General features: G+C 36.3%; 1 protein-coding gene and 1 non-coding gene across 2 annotated transcripts in view; both read left to right on the top strand.

Annotated features, from left to right (window-relative positions):
* LOC129724545 (dendritic arbor reduction protein 1) overlaps positions 1–19,789 on the top strand; it is a 179,606-nt gene that overhangs the window by 13,858 nt on the left and 145,959 nt on the right. The gene's annotated exons all lie outside the window — the stretch shown is intronic.
* On the top strand, positions 14,706–14,776 carry Trnas-gga (transfer RNA serine (anticodon GGA)). Its single transcript has one exon. It is a non-coding gene; the product is annotated as a tRNA-Ser (tRNA).

Raw genomic sequence — 19,789 nt, 5'->3', positions numbered from 1 at the left:
TAACACGGAAAAGATAGTGCAGCATCAAACGGTTCGTGTAAAATCTTGTGAGTGATATGTATATATGCTCTTTAATTGGGGCCCGTGGAATATGGTATAACCGCATTCCAATAAATTTAGTATTGAACAGTGTATAATAAATGTTATTTACATAACCAAAATTTGTTATTTGTTATTTACAAACCAAAAATTACTTAGATTAAGAACTGAGCAAATGTCTATATGTTTCATGTGTGTTATCGCACATGCGTATAAATAACCGTGTGTGCGAGAATGAGTCGTTTGTAAGTGTATGTGTGGGTGAACATTACTACAGCTCCTCGATTGGAGACTGAGTTAAAATTTTATATTTTAGAGTGAAATGTTTGAATCAGTCGAGATTTCGAGCAATGATTTAACCGATTAGAACACTTTTAATACAGTTTCAAAGGTTTTATTTATTCGATGTTTTGTATCACTTCTCATTCTTAACCAATTTCATTGAATTGAGCACATGACAACAATTATGTGCGCTGGTTTTTTGAAATATAGTATTTTCAAAAGTTAGACTTGAAAAATGCAGGAAACGCATATGTAGATTTCGTTAAGCTGTATTATAAATTCAGTTAGTTTTATATTTAAATGAAAGATGCATAGCTGTTGGAAGAAACAAGTTGAATTGATTGAGCCTGAACGCAACAGGTAAAAATTAGCAACATCAACCGCGCACAAACGATTATGAAGTTGGTTTTACACTGTGTATCAGATAAATCATAAAAAACCTAAATTAATCCACCTAGCGGTCAGACCCAGCCTTTCTCATTCAATTTTTTATTTGTAAAAATATATTTACATGAACGCTTCAATCCAATAAATGTATATTCACTCTTTAGGTTCTAAAATATTGATGTTGTAATCTTTACATATAAACCTAAATTAATCCACCTAGCGGTCAGACCCAGCCTTTCTCATTCAAACTTATTATTTGTAAAAATTGATTTACATGAACGCTTAAACCCAATAAAAGTATATTCATTCTTTGGGTTCTAAAATATGAAATTTGACGTGATGTTAGTGCTTAAGAAATAGCGAAATAAAAGAAATGACTTTTAATTTCGAACAATTTCATCACGAGCGATACCGGGAACGTTCAAATAGTACGAAACCACATTTAAATTATGTTGAGGCCACATATATTGATCGAAGCAGGTAAAGTTTTAAATAGTCTTTGAATTTCTTTTCGTTCCATAACTTTTGAACCATATATCAAGTTGTTATGAAGTTAGTTATTCTAAGTTTGAGAGATAACTCGTTCGTACGACACTAGTTATGTTAAATAAGTCGCATAATCTTTGAGATAATTGACTTTCGTTGTTTTGACAATTGAAACGGTTGCTTAAGTTTGATTATAATCAAATGAAATGGGAACGTATAGAGCAGCCGAATTATGAAACCACTTGTTCGATCATAATTCATCAGTTAACCCTTAACTAGCCCGTTCATGTGATAATAATATTGTTCAAATCGGTAGTGTAGTTTCTGAGATAATGAAGTTTCGTGATTTTCACATTTCGATACATTACAGACGAATTTACAGTCCGATTACAGTAAAATTCAATAGGGTGTCATGAGGCAGCTGGACCTCTCATTTGACACTAATTTAGTGAAAATCGGTTCAGCCATCTCTGAGAAAAGTGAGTAAGTTTAGGTAGTCTTGTGAATATTTTTCTTTTCTTAGCTGGATTTCACATTTTTAAACATAGCAGTCAAAGTAATAGTCCGATTGCAAAACAAATCAGAGGGGCTTATGGGGCAACTAGACCTTCCATTTGACACCAATTTTATGAAATTCGGTTCAAAAGTTAAGGGTTTTTTTAGGTAGCCCGTTCATTTGAAATTAATTTTGTTCAAATCGGTTGCGTAGTTTCTGAGATATTGATGTTTCGTGATTTTTACATTTTGATACATAACCTCTAAACTAGAAATCCGATTACAATAAAATTGATTAGGGTCTTATGGGACAACAAGACCTTTCATTTGAAATTAATTTCATGAAAATCGGTCCAGCCATCTCTGAGAAAATGAGTGAGAATAAAAATCTGCACATACACACACACACACATACACACACACACACACACATACACACACACACACACACACACACACACACACACACACACAGAAAATGCTCAGCTCGCCGAGCTGAGTCGAGTGATATATGCCATTCGGCCCTTTTGAGCACTTTTATACTTTCGGTTTTGCAAGTGATTGCTATACCTTTCTAGGAGAAAGGCAAAAATGCAGTCAAGTCTGTCTGTCTGTCTGATCCATATAGGCCCGAAAACTACCGAACCGATCGACGTGAAAATTTGTATGTAGGGGTTTTTGGTGCCGATAAAGGTTCCTATGATAGTTTGAGACCCCTCCCTCTTCTGGAAGGGAGGGGTCCCATACAAATGAAACATAAATTTCTGCACAACTCAAGAACAAACCAAGCAAATGAAACCGAATTTGGCATGTGGATGTTTTAAGGGGTAACTAATATATCCATAATAGTTGGATGAAACACAAATTTGTGCACATCTCGAGAACTAATCAACCAAATGGAACAAAATTTGGCAGGTAAATGTTTTTAGTGGTAACAAATATGTACATAATGGTTTGACACCCCTCCCTCTTCTAGAAGTACATGTTTATTCACAAATTTTTGCACATCTCGCGAACTAATCAACTAAATGGAACCATATTGGCAGGTGAATGTTTTTAGTGGTAGCAAATATGATTCATAATCGACCTCAGACAACATTTTGGATTGTAAGATGGCAACTTCCGGTTTCTGTAAAACAACCGAAAATGGCCGACTTCCACCCAACATAATAATATCCGGATCTAGAATAATACACAGTAGCTAAAATCGACCACAGATACCATTTTGAATTCTAAGATGGCGACTTCCGGTTTCTGAAAACAGCAGAAAATGACCAAATACCACCCAATAGGAGTTTTTCTTTAACCAGTATGCCGTTCAAAATCCAGAAATTTTCTCCAAATGCCATTATGAAATCCAAAATGGCGACTTCTGGTGTCGGAAAAACAGCGGCAAATGACCAAATACCACCCAATATGGGTATTTCCAGAACCGTAATGATGCACTGGAGCCACAAATCGACTTCAGACAACATTTTGAATTGTAAGATGGCAACTTCCGGTTTCTGGAAAACAGCCTGGAATGGACGATTCCCATTAAATATTAGTATTTCTGGAACCAGCAAGATGCACAGAAGCTAAAAATTGATCACAGACACACTCTTGAATTTTAAGATGGTGACTTCCGGTGTCTGGCAAACAGCCGGAAATGACCAAATACCATTCAATATGAATGTTTTCGGAACCAGAATTACGCCCAGATGACAGAAATTGATTTCACAGGCAATTTTAAAAACCAAAATGACGACTTTCGGCTTCTGAAAAACAGTCCAAAGTGACCAAATATCACCCAATATGAGTTTTTCTTTAACCAGTATCCTAAATACCATTTTGAAATCCAAGATGGCGACTACCGGTTTGTGAAAAACAGCCTAAAATAAACAAATACTATCCAATATGAGTATCTCTGGAACCAGAACGATGCAATGAGCTAACAATTGACCTCAGGCACCATTTTGAATTGCTAAATGGCAACTTATAGGCAACAGTCGGAAATGACCGAGTAATACTCAACATGGATATTTCCGTAAACGTGATGATGCATAGAAACCAAACATTGACCCTGGAAACTATTTTGAATTTGAAGACGACCACTTTTAGTTTCTGGAAAACAACCAAAAATACCTCCCAATATGGGTATTTCCGGTGTCAGATTGATGCCAGAAAGTCTGCTGATAATGACAGAATACCACCCAATATGAATATATTCAGAATTAAGGCGATGTACAGAAGCCAAAAGACGAGGATGTTGTCATTTCGATAAAACCAATCATTTCAAACGATTTGTTATTTGACTTTGATCATATCCTATGGGATTCGTCGTGCATTTGCAGACTTCAAACAAACCGCAAGGAATCAATGAACTTGGAACGTTCAAATAGTACGACACCACATTTAAATTATGTTGAGGCCACATATATCGAACAAAGCAGGTATAGTTTTAAATAGTCTTTGAATTTCTCTTCTTTCCATAACTTTTGCGCCACATATCAAATTGTTATGAAGTTTGTTATTTGTAAGTTTGAGAGATGACTCGTTCGTATGACACTAGTTATGTTCAAATAAGTCATGTAATCTTTGAGATAATAGACTTTCGTTGTTTTATTAACAATTTAATACATAACGGTTGTTTAAGTTCGATTATAATCAAATGAAATAGGAACGTGTTGGGCAGCCAAACTTTGAAACCACGTGTTCAATCAGAATTCATCAGTTAACCCTTAACTAGCCCGCTCATCTGATAATAATAATCAAATCGGTTGTGTAGTTTCTGAGATAATGAAGTTTCGTGATTTTCACAAGTCGGCACATTACAAATGAAGTTACAGTTCGATTACAGTAAAATTCAATAGGGTCTTCTGAGGCAGCTAGATTATTCATTTGACACTAATTTCGAGGAAATTGGGTCGGCCATCTCTGAGAAAAGTGAGTGAGTCCAAGTAGTCTTCGGAATATGTTCCTCTGCATAGCTGGATTTCACATTTTTAAATATAACAGGCAAAGTAATAATCCGACTGCAAAACAAATCAATAGGGTCTTATGGGGCAATTAGACCTTCCATTTGACACTGATTTCAAGAAAATCGGTTCAGCCATCTCTGAGAAACATGAGTGAGATTAAACAGTCTTCAGAACACGTTTCTTTCCATAACTTTTGAACCACAAGTTCAATCTTTATGAAATTCAAAACTTAAGGGTTTTCTAGGTAGCCCGTTCTTTTGAAATCAATTTTGTTCAAATCGGTTGTGTAGTTTCTGAGATATTGATGTTTCATGATTTTCACATTTTTAAACATAACCTCTAAACTAAAAATCCGATTACAATAAAATTCAATAGGGTCTTATAGGGCAACTAGAGCTTTCATTTGCAATTAATTTCATGAAAATCGGTCCTGCCATCTCTGAGAAAAGTGAGTGATAATAAAAATCTGCACATACACACACACACACACATACACACACATACACACACATACACACACATACACACACACACATACAGAAAATGCTCAGCTCGTCAAGCTGAGTCGAGTGATATATGCCATTCGGCCCTTTGGAGCACTTTTATACTTTCGGTTTTGCAAGTGATTGCTATACCTTTCTAGGAGAAAGGCAAAAATTCGAAAATTGATCTGAGAGCTTCTAACAGTCTGAACCAACGGCTTAGAAGGTATAGAAGAAGGGAAAAGCCCTGCTGATGTGCTTAATACAGCGACGTCTTCGAAGGCGATAGCTATAAAATATATGAAACGACCTAAAATCGATAATTGATTGAAAATTTATGCGAAACTGGAAATGTGTCAATCGATCAAACTAATGGGTGTAATAACCACGATGACTCCATCGTTACGGGCCACGTTGGGATCATCCATACCGACTAGCGTAGTTATCTGTATGTTAGCTGAATGACAGGAAGGTAAATCGGGCTTACATCATCCGTATGCATAGGTGTAGTATCAGCTATTTGGGTTAGGATAGCTCACGAGACTTAGTGGATAAAGCAGGTTATTGATCTAATATTTATTTATTTCATCAGGCAACTTATATGTTTTGTCGTTTAATATTAGCCATTTTTATTTTTTTAATTTCAAGTTTCAATGTCCAACTGAATGGACATTTTTTTGTGAATCAGATTTTCGAAACATTTAAGTAAATTATAATGCTTTTTGTAATATTTTTATAACTATTTTAACATATTAACTGTTGACATTATTGTAACTGCTGTTTGATATATTAATATAAAGCGATTAAGAGCTTCACTACGGTGAATATCGGTAATGAACCAGTTTAACACACATGTGCATTGCGGGAACGACTGATTGAACCTAGTTTACCACGATGTACCGGCATGCGGACTTCGTTTGTGATTGAGTGCTACGATGAGAAAGCCGAATTTACTCGCAGACTGCTGGGCTCGCGCAGTTGACACTAAAGGACCGGCTGATAACGCCAGTTAATTGATGCGGAGGTGTAACGAGATATTAGAAATAGAATGAGTTTGCGTAGTTTGTGTTTGAATTCCTTGAAATGTTTGCTCCATGACTAACGTGATTGATCAGCAACTCGTCTTAGTATTAGAATTCAAACCAAAAGCTACTATTTATTGTTGAACTTAGTTTTTAAACCTGAAGATAGACTAGAATGTATATTTATCCAGACTTCTCGAACCTTTGTGATTGTTGAGTATACGGTAAGTTAATGAATGGAAGTTAAATTATGTAATGGACAGGCACGATGAGAAACTTAATATCTTTAAACTCATCTTAATTTTTATTTTCATTGCGACATTTCTCTGGAACTGCGGAATGATAGAATGACTCGACCATTATCACGTATTCATTATTACAGTTCAGCTTTGTCCCCGAGGAATTTCCTTAAAGTTATTAACACGAAAATATCTTAAAGAAAATAACTATTACATATTGCTTTTTTATTACTTGAAGAAATGTGGGGGATATGGTTTATATAATGCAAAAGGTATACTGTTCTTCTGATGTGGGTTCATCCCCTCTAACTAATATAGTCGTATCGAACTAATTATTCAACCTGTTGAACGATGGTGTTTCCCTAATTAGAAGGTTCACTTTTCCGAAGGGGTGTTACATGCTATTGAACACAAACCGGAAACTTCCGTTTTCATTTCAGGTTCGCTAGGCTTCATTAAAAACCATTGCACAATTAACGAATGAGTAACTGAGTCTACTTGATTGAGGTATGTTTTGCATAATAGAACGGAAAACGTGGGAACCACCGAGAACTTCTTCGGCAGAACTCCGCCACACTGACAACCCATCGAATGGATTTCCAATATGTACACAAAACTGTTCATTCCATCTATATTATTTCGAAATTCAATTTATAGCAGACTTTTATTCATATATTTTTTTGCCATGCAACGTAACGCAGAGCTACGACAAGTCGGAGGCGAGGAAAAGAACAAATAATTAGTCACGCTGCAGCATTAGTTGACTTCTGGCTTCGGATGTCTGTGAAGTGCAATTTGACACATTTACACCAGAAATTGGCTTGCCCGTGAGACTAGCAATCGGAGGAGGACGCCTACGCGTAATCAGTCTTGCTTGTAAGGGGAAGATACTTGCAGAGTAGTGGTCCTACGAAGTACTAGAAAATTGCAGAAGTCTTCGACGTACACAGGCGGTGTATTTGAAATTGATGCAAATTGTTTAGATGTATTTAATGAATATGATTTAAAAGGACGTAAATCGTGATCTATAATATCTTTAGGTTTTAGCAGAAAATGTTGGCATTTTTTAATTGTTTTCTCAAAAACGGTTAAATGTTTTCTCAAAAACGATGAAGAAATTCAGACAGGCAGGGAAGGGTCTTTGCTATTGTTAATGTCATTAAAATGGTATATGACCAATCTTCGTCATGACAGATTTTTTTGCGTAAATATAATTGCAACAAAATCAGATCAATACAAAGTTCAGCAAACATACCTAATTAGAAAAAAATATGATTAAAATTTATAATTGCATAATATTTGATTTACAAGTGCAGATCGCTACACGAACAACTTGAGTCTAATGAAATACGTTTTTTTCTGAATGAAAAACCCAAATTAATCCACCTAGCGATGAGACCCAGCCTTTCTCATTCGAACTTATTATTTGTTTAAATAGATTTACACGTACACTTCAGTATATAGGAAAAAATACACCTTGATCATTTCTGCTGGATTCATTTTTCACTCTAAATAACAAATTTCTGGTAGCCAAAAGCACAACTATACCGAACATTTAAAACATAACATTCACACGCTCATGAACGTACATTAACAGATACACATGGAAGCAACATGAAATAAAAATGCTTTAAGTATATAATGCGAAATTTTTGACGTAGAACTTCGTCTCAGAAAGTTCGGCTACATACTAGGCTACATAGGGATGTAAAATATGAAAAATATGTCCAATTTCAAATGCTAATAAATCGGTTAGTTTTTTAAGGATATCTTTTGTTCTTGCAGCAATAGATTGGAAAATCTTCTAAGATTCTTTTCAAATGCAGAAAATTGTAATTTTATTATTCAAACTATTGTACTATTGAAAACTGTCAAGCCTTGTCAAAACGAAAAATTCGACCTCTGATTGGTCGTTATATGATTGCTTCCCAAGCACGGTCGACAGAATTATAGGCCTAGTAATTTGAAATGTGCTGTTTGGCCTATATAAGAGCCTGTTTCAGCCGAAACTGCTCATATCATTTACAAACAGCGACAACAGCAGTAAAATAGCAGTAGCAGCAACAGAAGTGCAGCGGATACCAATATCAGCGGATAGCGGCCACAGCTGTGGCATGGCAACGGATAGCGCAGCAGTTGCAGCGGGTCTCAGCATCGACAGTAGCTGGGCCTGCTGATGCAGTGGGGCACTTCCTTCAGTGAAATGCTGTCTCTGTACGATAGCGAGGATTAGTAAATGCATTAAATGAAAAGTTGCCTCGTGTTGACAACACACCAACGTTCTAGAAAGCCTGGCGTTCAAAATACTTGAGCCGTCTAGTTTAGAGTGTTAATTGGCATCAAGAAATGATCGGCATCTTATCCGATATTAAATTAAACAGCAAATTGTCCTTTCCAGGATGAAATAAATACCTGAGGTAATATTTACTTTTAAATCAATTTACATCTTCAAATTTGGAACAGCTATATATTTAACTTCATCTTCATGTCTCAGAAAGTACTGAATCATCTTTTCCATCAGTAATAAGCACATCACCCGAACAGCTTTTTTATCTGCATATAAATTATGTTATCGAATAATCAAATCTTAACAATTGTAAAGCCTAATATGACAAGCAACTATATTATTGAAAATGATCAATCCTCGTTGAAACGCAAATTTTGATTCACCTGATTGGCCGTTATATGATTACTTTCTCAAGCACGGTCGACAGAATTACAGACCTAGTAATTCGGAATGTACTATTTGTCCTATATAAGAGCCTGTTTCAGCCGAAACTGCTCATATTAGTTCTAGACAGCGACTACAACAATCCTTAGCTAACAGCAGCAGCCGTGGTAGCGGATAGCATCAGTAGCAGTAGTGGTATCAGCAGCGATATTTGGGCCAGCTGGTGCAGCGGCACTTCCTCTAGTAAAAGCTGCCTTTGTGCAGCAGCAATCAACACCAGTAGTAGGCAGAGCCTGACAAAGTCATTTTCAATTGACAATTATCAGGTTACAGTGACGCTTTGACCCGTCGCTTTCAATTGAAAAGCTTTTGCATCATTTTCGAAGCTCTTTGTGAGTCACATGAAAACTACTCGGAAGCTCTTGCTTTGAGTTTGACAACTGAAGGGCAAGAAATTGATACAAATGGGTTTCAATTGGAAAAAAAGATTATCACCGTAACTCCCACATGACGACTGACAATCGAAAATGACAATGAGCGCTAACGGAGACAGGGGACTTCCATACAGTACTTCTCGCAAATATATGAACGAGGGAGAAAAGAAAACCGTGGCGATATGAAACGGAGAACACCAAAACCAGTTTAACAATCCGAAGTGGTTACGCAGCGCCAGTGATCAACAGTGAAAAACCTGATTTAATCCACCTAGCGGTCAGACCCAGCCTTTCTCATTCAAACTTTTATTTGTAAAAATAGATTTACATGAACGCTTCAATCCAATAAATGTATATTCACTCTTTAGGTTCTAACATATTGATGTTGTAATCTATACATATAAAAATAGAGTCCGGTCTGTCAGTCTGTTTGATCCATATAGGCTCGGAAACTACCGAACCGATCGACGTGAAAATTCGTATGTAGGGGTTTTTGGTCCCGATAAAGGTTCCTATGATAGTTGGAGACCCTTCCCTCTTTTGGAAAGGAGGGGTCCAATACAAATGAAACATACATTTCTGCGCAACTCAAGAACAAACCAAGCAAATGAAACCGAATTTGGCATGTGGATGTTTTAAAGGGTAATAAATATGTCCATAATGGTTCGACGCCCCTCCCTCTTATGGAAGCACATGTGTCTGCACAAATTTCTGCACATCTCGCGAACTAATCAATTAAATGGAACCATATTTGGCAGGTGAATGTTTTTAGTGGTAACAAATGATACACAGCTGCTGAAATCGACCACAGACCCCATTTTGGATTCTAGGTTGGCGACTTCCGGTTCCTGGGAAACAGCGGAAAATGATCGAATTACACCCAATATGGGTGTTTCTTCAACCAGAATGACGCTCAGAGGCCAGAAATTATTTTAAATACCATTTTGAAATCCAAGATGGCGACTTCCGGTTTGTGAAAAACAGCCTAAAATAACCAAATACCATCCAATATGAGTATCTCTGGAACCAGAATGATGCGATGAGCTAAAGATTGACCTCAGGCACCATTTTGAATTGCTAAAAGGCAACTTATAGGAAACAGTCGAAAATGTCCAAATAATACTCAACATGGATATTTCCGTAATCGAGATGATGCATATAAACCAAACATTGACCCTTGACACCATTTTGAATTTAAAGACGACCACTGTTAGTTTCTGGAAAACAACCAAAATAACTAAATACCTCCCAATATGGGTATAGTCGAAGATTTTGTCATTTCGATAAAACCATTCATTACAAACGATTTGTCTTTTGACTTTGATCATATCCTATGGCCGTTTCGTCGTGCATTTGCAGACTTTAAACACATCGCAAGGAATCAATGAATTTGGAACGTTCAAATAGTACAAAACCACATTTAAATTATGTTGAGACCACAAATATCAATCAAAGCAGGTGTAGTTTTAAATAGCCTTTGAATTACTTTTCTTTCCATAACTTTTGAGCCACATATCAAATTGTTATAAAGTTTGTTATTTGTAAGTTTGAGAGATGACTTGTTCGTATGACACTAGTTATGTTCAAATTAGTCATGTAATCTTTGAAATAATAGACTTTCGTTGTTTTATTACCAATTTAATACATAACGATGGCTTAAGTTCAATTATAGTCAAATGAAATGGGAACGTATAGGGCAGCCGAACTTTGAAACCACGTGTTCAATCATAATTCATCAGTTAACCCCTAACTAGCCCGCTCATCTGATATTAATATTGATCAAATCGGTTGTGTAGTTTCTGAGATAATGAAATTTCGTGATTTTCACATTTCGGTACTTTACAGACGAAGTTACAGTCCGGTTACAGTAAAACTCAATAGGGTGTTACGAGGCAGCTAGACTTATTAGTTGACACTGATTTTGTGGAAATCGGGTCAGCTATCACTGAGAAAAGTGAGTGAGTTCAAGTAGTCTTCGGAATATGTTCCTTTTCATAGCTGGATTTCACATTTTTAAACATAACAGGAAAAGTAATAGTCTGAATGCAAAACAAATCAATAGGGTCTTTTGATGCAACTAGACCTTCCATTTCACACTGATTTTATGAAAATCGGTTCAGCCATCTCTGAGAAACATGAGTGAGATTAAGTAGTTTTCAAAACACGTTTCTTGTTATAACTTTTGAACCACAAGTTCAATTATTATGAAATTTAAAAGTTAAGGGTATTTCAGGTAGCTCGTTCATTTGAAATCAATTTTGTTTAAATCGGTTGTGGAGTTTCGAGATAATGATGTTTCATGATTTTTACATTTTGAACCATAACCTCTAAACTAAAAATCCGATTACAATGAAATTTAATAGGGTCTTATGGGACAACAAGACCTTTCATTTGCAATTAATTTCATGAAAATCGGTCCAGCCATCTCTGAGAAAAGTGAGTGAGAATAAATATCTGCACATATACACACACATACACACACATACACACACACATACATACAGAAAATGCTCAGCTCGTCGAGCTGAGTCGAGTGATATATGCCATTCGGCCCTTTGGAGCACTTTTATACTTTCGGTTTTGCAAGTAATTGCTATACCTTTCTAGGAGAAAGGCAAAAGTTCCGAAACGTATTTACGTATTTATTGAATGCTATTGCCGTTTTAACTGCGGCGCGATGCGGGGCTAGTTCCTTTTGAGAGTTTAAGGAAATGAAAGAATCTCTCTCTCCGTCACTCTCTCCGTCAATTGAAACAGTCATCAGTTTTATTTGAAACGATCCGATGAACAACAGACGGGAAAGAGAGAAAGAAGTGATTCGATGACAGCAGCCGGAAGGAATCAAGTGAAAATGAAACTGTTCGAATCAAAATGACAGCGCGAAATAATCAGTTCCATTGTTTTGTTTCGAAAATGTTGAGCCCTGGTAGTAGGTACATTACACTAACGTTTTGGAATGCTAGCTTTCAAAGTATATGGACCGTCGAAATTTCAGTGTGAAACAGCTTTCAACTGTGTTATCAGAAAAATGCCTTAATCTACTCTGTCGAGGTACCACACAGATGCGATCAACATTAAATCCGATATGAAATTGAACAACAAAAGTCCTTATAAGGACAACAAACAAATTATGGAAGATTAAATATTTTCTCGTTTTGCGCTGAAAATAGAAGTAAAATGTTATTATAATCTGCATGCAATTTGACTCTTGAAACTTGTTTGTGTTGTATAGTGTTTGTTTTATTCCTGTTCAGTGTTGTAAGTGCAATCTAAAATTCGGTAGCACTTCAGTTCCACTTTTGCACAAAATTTTAAACATATTCGATACAACTAATGAAACAAAGAACCTTCTGTAGTTCTACGTCAACCTTGCGGTCGTGGCTTTGCATATAACCCTTGTGATTTCTAAATAAATTATGTGTATCCGTGTACCATTCAATATAGGCCCTTAAACCGGGGTGTTACCCAGAAGCCAACATCCGATCTCGAATACCTTTCTAAATCCAGATGATGAACTCCTGGTTACCTGAATACATCCTAAAATGGCCAATTTTTGCCTAATCTGGGTATTCCGATGGCGACATTCTGTTTCTGAATAACAGCCTAAAAAGACCAAATATCATCCAATATGAGTGTTTGTGAAACTGTATGATACTAAGAGGCCAAAAATCAACTTCAGACACCATTTTAAATTTTCCAGTTGCTGGAAACTGCATAGAAAGGACAAACATTACCGAATGTGAGTTTTTCATGAAGCGGGATAACGCTCAGAGGCCGGTAATCAACTCCATATTTCATTTTGAAATCCGATTTTGCGACTTCCGGTTTCTGGAAAACAACCTTACATTGCCAAATACAATCCAATAAAGGTATATTCACTCTTTGGTTTCTAGAATATTGATGTTGTATTTAGAAAAATAATTGAAGTATAAAACCAGAAGTATATATACCACGTAACTCATTAAAGTGAAAACAGACTACGGGATCTTTTGTGTAACGCGAAAGATAAAATTCCGTCTAATGAGGAGTCGGGAATCTACAAAATAAAATGACAGGACTGTGCAGCTGTGTACATTGGCCAAACCCGGCGCAAGTTCAAAGTTCGTCTAAAAGAACATAAAAAAGCAGTAGTCAACAAACGAACCAACGACTCAAGTGTGGCAAGTCATGCTATTTCCCTCCAACACAATGCCGATTGGGACAACGCGAAAATTTTGAAAAGTGTCGGAAATTGTCGCAACTTAATGCATGGGAGTCGATGCATATCATGACATCGGAACAGCCACTTATGAACGAGGATGATGCTCCCACTTTCCGTACTGTCCCCTCTCTTCCACCTCACCAAACTGATACTGTAACTCTCGCCGATTAATTAGTTGGACATCGCCGCGTAGATGGGTAACAGCTTACCCGAAACCGGTCGGTAACAAGGTAACATTTACATTGTAAGAACCATAAGTGTTGGTGTCCCGTTTATTATTTATAAAATGTGAAATTTGACGTTATATTTGTGCTAAAAAATAGCGAAATAAAAAAATTACTCGAGGTGGGGGGCCTAGCGTAGTTGGTAGCATCTCCGCCAACCACGCTGGTGGCCTGGGTTCGTATTCCAACGCCGACATAGGTGTCGATGGTTGTGGGGTGCGTGATCCACTCACAACCAAACCAACTGGTCTAGATTCAACTCTAGCCGACACCGGGAGATTTTCTGAGGCGAAAAGTCTTCAGGATCACGCCTTCCATAGCATGAGGAAGTGAAGCCGTTGGCGCTGGTCCGTTAATCAACGGGTCGTAAGTTAGGGTCCTGGGTGGAGTCACCTCCCCAGCATCGGCGATTGGCACAACAACAGTGGCGGAACTAGACCGACGGAAAATAAGCGAGAATAAAAAAATTAATAAAAAAATGAACATATGGGTATCATCGAATCTGATGAGATAATGGTTTCATTTGACGTAACGGCCTTATTCCCTAGCGTTTCAGTGAATGAAACCTTAAATCCTTTAAAGGACTAGCTTTTTTCCCAATATTCTGATAATACTCGGAAAAAGCAAGTTGACAGTTTTTTTAAGCTTTCACGACTTTGCATGAAAGAAAACTACTTCACATTTCGTGGTAAATTTTGCGAACAGACTAAAGGGCCACGAATGGGTAATCCCCTTTTCTATGTGAGCTCTTCATGGCATATATAGAGAGTACGTCTTTAACGTTCTGCGGTGGTGTAACGGAAACACATCTGACCGGAAATCGGAAGTTGTGGGTTCGAGTCCCACCTGCTGAACTATATTTTTCGTAGTTTCTACAATCATATTTTATTACTACATTTACTCCTTAAACTAAAACTAAAAATAGTATGACTTTGCTGAGAGTCGAAAAAAGAAAAGTAAAAATGTTTGTGACGCAATTCGATGTTGCTGCTGGTAGAGATGGCAACTCACTGGCATGTTTCTATCTCTCACACTGAGAAGTCATTCCAACTTCCACTGAGGGTGTTGAAACAATAGCCAGCTATTAATAATAGCCTCTACTGAGTAAATGTACGAAGGGCGAGAATTGGATAAGCGATACAAAAAACTCGATTCTAGAACTACGTTCTGCGGTGGTGTAACGGAAACACATCTGACCGGAGATTGGAAGTTGTGGGTTCGAGTCCCACCTGCTGAACTATATTTTCCGTAGTTTCTACAATCATATTTTCAGTTAGTTTAATTTTCTATCTTCATTACTACATTTACTCCTTAAACTAAAACAATAGAGAGTACATTGGAGAAGAGGAACCTCTTACCGATTCGATGGTGGAGGTATGTGGATGATATTTTTTGTATTTTGAAAGGGGTGGATCTTGAAACTTTTTTCATAACCCCTAATAATACCCATAGAAATATAACCTTCACAATTGGAAAAGAACTTAACAACAGACTCCCTTTCTTGGGCGTCGTTGTAGTCAGAAAGTCTACGGACTTGGAATTTGAAATTTATCGGAAACCCACGAATACAAAAAGGTTAATACCTAACACTTCAAACTACCCCTTCCAGCATAAAATGGCATCCTTCCATCATATGATCCACCGTATGGAAACTTTACCTTTAAGTAAAGTAGCCCAGCAAAAGGATCTGGAATATATTTTCGAAATTGCCAGACTTAATGGCTATAATGAAAGTATCATTCAAGCCATTGTTAATAAAAAGAAGCGTGCTCAATTTCGGAAATCTTTTACAACACTCACTCCAATAACAGAAGATCTGAAAAGGGTAGCCGTTGAATATGACGTTAACTTGACACGTCCACTTCGTTCAAAATTTAGAAAATTTGGGATGGATATTGTCTACACTAGTAGAAATATCCAACTCAAAACAAAATTGGGGTCTACCAAAGACCCTATTGATACCCTTAACAAAGCTGGAATTTATAAAATTGCATGCAGTCACTGTGATATGGTTTACATTGGACAAACTAAACGTAATCTAGGAATACGTTTCAAAGAACATTTCGCAGAAGTCACAAAAACAATTAAAGTTTCAAAAAAAGCCCCACCACACGTTTTCAAATCAAAAGTGGCTGAACATGTTTTTAACGAGGAACATCCACTAACTTCGGATAACATTCACCTGCTCCGCCCCGTTAATAATCCATGGAAATTAGACGTAGATGAAAGTTTAGAAATTTATAAACAACGCTCATCCACGCTTCTCAACAAAGACGCAGGTAACCACCCTTCATGGCTATTCAATCTTCTTTCCAAAAACCCTAGACATGGTACGGTAAACAACCGACCGCATGATGAGAGGGCTAAATTTTCATTTTACCTGCTACAAATAAAAAATAGGATTTACGCTTTGCTCTTTACCAGTCCACATAAGCACTGATGATGACTATACGTCGTAATCGCAATTTCAATATTTATTTCCCAAATTTCTAGTAGAGTCGAACGGAATACTTATAATTCTTTTTTCTGATTTCCCAAAAAAATGACTCTTAATTTCAAACACTTTAATTACGAGCAAACAGTCAAACAGTACAATAGTCTTTACAATTTCAATTTCGTTTCCTTAAATAACTTTTGAACCACGTAACAAATTGTTATGAAATTTGTACTTGTACGTTTGAAAGATAACCCATAGTTATGTCCAAATAAGTCGTGTAATTTTTGAGATAATAGACTTTCGTTGTTTTTGCAATTTGATACATAACGGTTGACATAAAACTCTGATGGTAATCAAATGATATGCCAACCAAACTTTTCATTTGACAGTCAGTCTTTGGGAAAACGAGTGAGTTTGAAAAGTCATCGGAACATGCTTCTTTCCACAATTTTTTTACCACATGTTTAATCATTATAAAAGTTTTTAGTTAACCCTTGACTAGCCTGTTTATTTGATACCAATATTGTTCAAATCGGTTATGTAGTTTCTGAGAAAATGAAGGTTCGTGATTTTCACATTTTGATACATTACAGACAAAGTTACAATCCGATTACAATGAAATTCAATAGGGTGTCATGAGGTAGCTAGACCTTTCATTTGACACTAATTTTGTGAAAATCGGTTCAGCTATCTCTGAGAAAATTGAGTGAGTTTAAGTTGTCATCGGAATATATATCTTTTCATATCTATATTTCATATTTTTTAAACATAACAGGTAAAGTCATAGTCCGATTCCAAAACAGATCGATAGAGTCTTGGGACAACAAGACCTTTCATTTGCAATTAATTTCATGAAAATCGGTCCAGCCGTTTCTAAGAAAAGTGAATGAGAATAAAAAGTGTGTACACGCACACACATACACATACAGAAAATTGATTTTTCAAATCAATTAACAAAACGCCTAAACATGGCTATGGTCAATATATCTTAACTATTTTTCAAAAGGCTAACGAAATTATAAAAAATATTATCGTTAAAAATCTGTCCACGTAGTATGTGGATGGCCTCTTACCAATATTTAGCTAGTTTCCTATGTGTGAATTAGAGGTAGAGAGAGTGAAATATTTTTGCAAAGTAATGTTTCCATATCTACCAGCATACAATCTCGAGCTCGCGGATTGATTTTGATGTATTACGCGTAGTAATAAAAATAGCAATATGAGTTTTTGCATTTGAATTATTACCAGATATCTAACTTAGAATAATGAGATGCAAACACGTTTTTTGCATTATCTTTTATTTTAAGATGTCTCTGAAAATTAATGTTAAAATATGGAAGAGAATGAACTATTAACAATTTTGACGTTCTTCATAACGTTTTCACGGAAAAGTACAGCAAAGTCTTACCCGTAAAAGCTTAAAATACACAATGAAAACGTGTATTCCTACTGATGCTTTTCTCTAGATTATTCAGAGCAACATACTTTGAATGCTAGTGTTTTTTATGTATTTCCATACAATATCGTTCATCTCTTTCGTGTTTAAGCGGAAGACATACACTGTTTTGTATGCTTGCGGGATGAGACTTGTTTGTTGTTACAATAGCTATTTCTTCCGAATTTTTGTGTTGCTCTCGAAAAATATCTAGGCTAATAAAAGTAAATTATCACAAGCAAACAAGTGACTAATCAAAGTAAGTTAAAAAATTTTCTGAATATCTATAAATCGATTTAAGTGGTTTGATTCAATAGTCGATCATGCCTCTTACAAATTCTCTTAATTTTGATAATAATCTAATCTATTAACTAATCCAGCGGTTCTCAACCTAGAAGTACGTACGCCAAAGTCTTCAGGGGGTAGTAATTGCGGATGAAGTATTTTTTTATAATACTTCATTTGTTGTTCAAACTTGCTCTTAAAACATGATTGTAGCAATCAAACAAACCATAGTTCAATTTGAAACCTGAACTAGACTACCACAACATGATCTACCATCACTCTCTCCCACTCTGCGAGAACATTCCAAACCCAAACCCAGGGGGTACAGTTGATTTGGAAAATATCGCCAAGGGGTACGCGAATAGGAAAAGTTTGAGTACCGCTGATCTAATCTATTACCTAATCTAATAGGTTCTAATTAAAAAAATATGTTTTATTTCTCTCTCTTGAATATCCATCTTAATTTTGTCTATAGTTTTGAAAAAATAGCTCATCTCTAATTTTCTAACCTCAGAAAATCTTCTTAGCTAAGATTTAACTTAGAATGATTGAGTTAATCGTGAGAGGAACACGCCACCCTAAAGACCCTAATTGACTTAGTCTTTTAACTTATGATGTCAGAAAGTCAATAATGTTTTTTTTTTTTCATTTCTAAAAACATTGCATTTAAAAATGCAAGTGAAAATTTACGTATTAGTTATTTGCCGTTATGGTTGTTTGTAACATCACCTAAACGACAGTTGACGATGAACTCTTTGTGTTCTGCATGATTCACCTTGCGCAAGCAAATATTTGTATCGATGGATTGGCGGACACACTTATCCTTGTGCAAATAACGATCGCCAAAGGTACTAAATATCAATGTTTCGAAATTTCCTGCAAGTATGAATTTTGTTTATCTTTTCCTCTATACAGCTACGACTATCTCGCTCGTAGCGTGTCAAGTTAAAACACTTTTACGATGTTTACCTTTCGATGAACTTGTCGTTGTCGTCTCACCGCCGCTTTCATCAATGTTTACGCTACATAGCGCGAAGATTTAGCCCGCTAGTGCTAGTGAGACTTTTGACTTAACTGCATGGGGTACATACACCATTGCAATGATTGACCGCGAAAGGCAGTTTGATACAAGCTCATGATGGAAATTTTGTTTGCTCATTGCTTATCGGTTCATAAAAAGCGAAGCGCACATATTAGTGAAAAATTAAATTTTGCACTCGTTTGTTTACTTTGCGCTGGCACCTTTTCTTATCTGTGTGATTTCAAACGAATATCTTGTAACACCTCGTGTGTCGGTTCGCAACGAAGCACATTGGACCAGAAATATGACATGATGATTAATACAAAATCGAATCGCATTATTCTGGTAATACAAGTTAGGTAATACTTACATGAAACTGTTCTGGTAAATTTTTGATGATAATTATGAAACCGCAGAGTATTTTCTTGAACTAATTCTTTTACTATCATTCAATTTAACAGAGAAAAAAAACTCGTTTTATGCTAACATGAAATCCAAGTAATTGTAGTAGAGCTGATCTTTTACTCGTGAATTCCAAATCATTATGATTAAGGTTTATAACAATATAAAACACATTAACAATAGTATGAATTCGCGTCTATTATCTCCCAGATGGTCTTGAGGTACGATGCTGGCCTAACAAGCCGGTCGTCGTAGGTTCGAGTCTCGTCTTGGGAGCGACTGTTAGT

This window comes from Wyeomyia smithii, chromosome 2 (genome assembly GCF_029784165.1).
Source record: "Wyeomyia smithii strain HCP4-BCI-WySm-NY-G18 chromosome 2, ASM2978416v1, whole genome shotgun sequence".
Taxonomy (NCBI): domain Eukaryota; kingdom Metazoa; phylum Arthropoda; class Insecta; order Diptera; family Culicidae; genus Wyeomyia; species Wyeomyia smithii.
The sequence above is the reverse complement of the archived record's forward strand: the minus strand, read 5'-3'. Positions and strand labels throughout refer to the sequence as shown.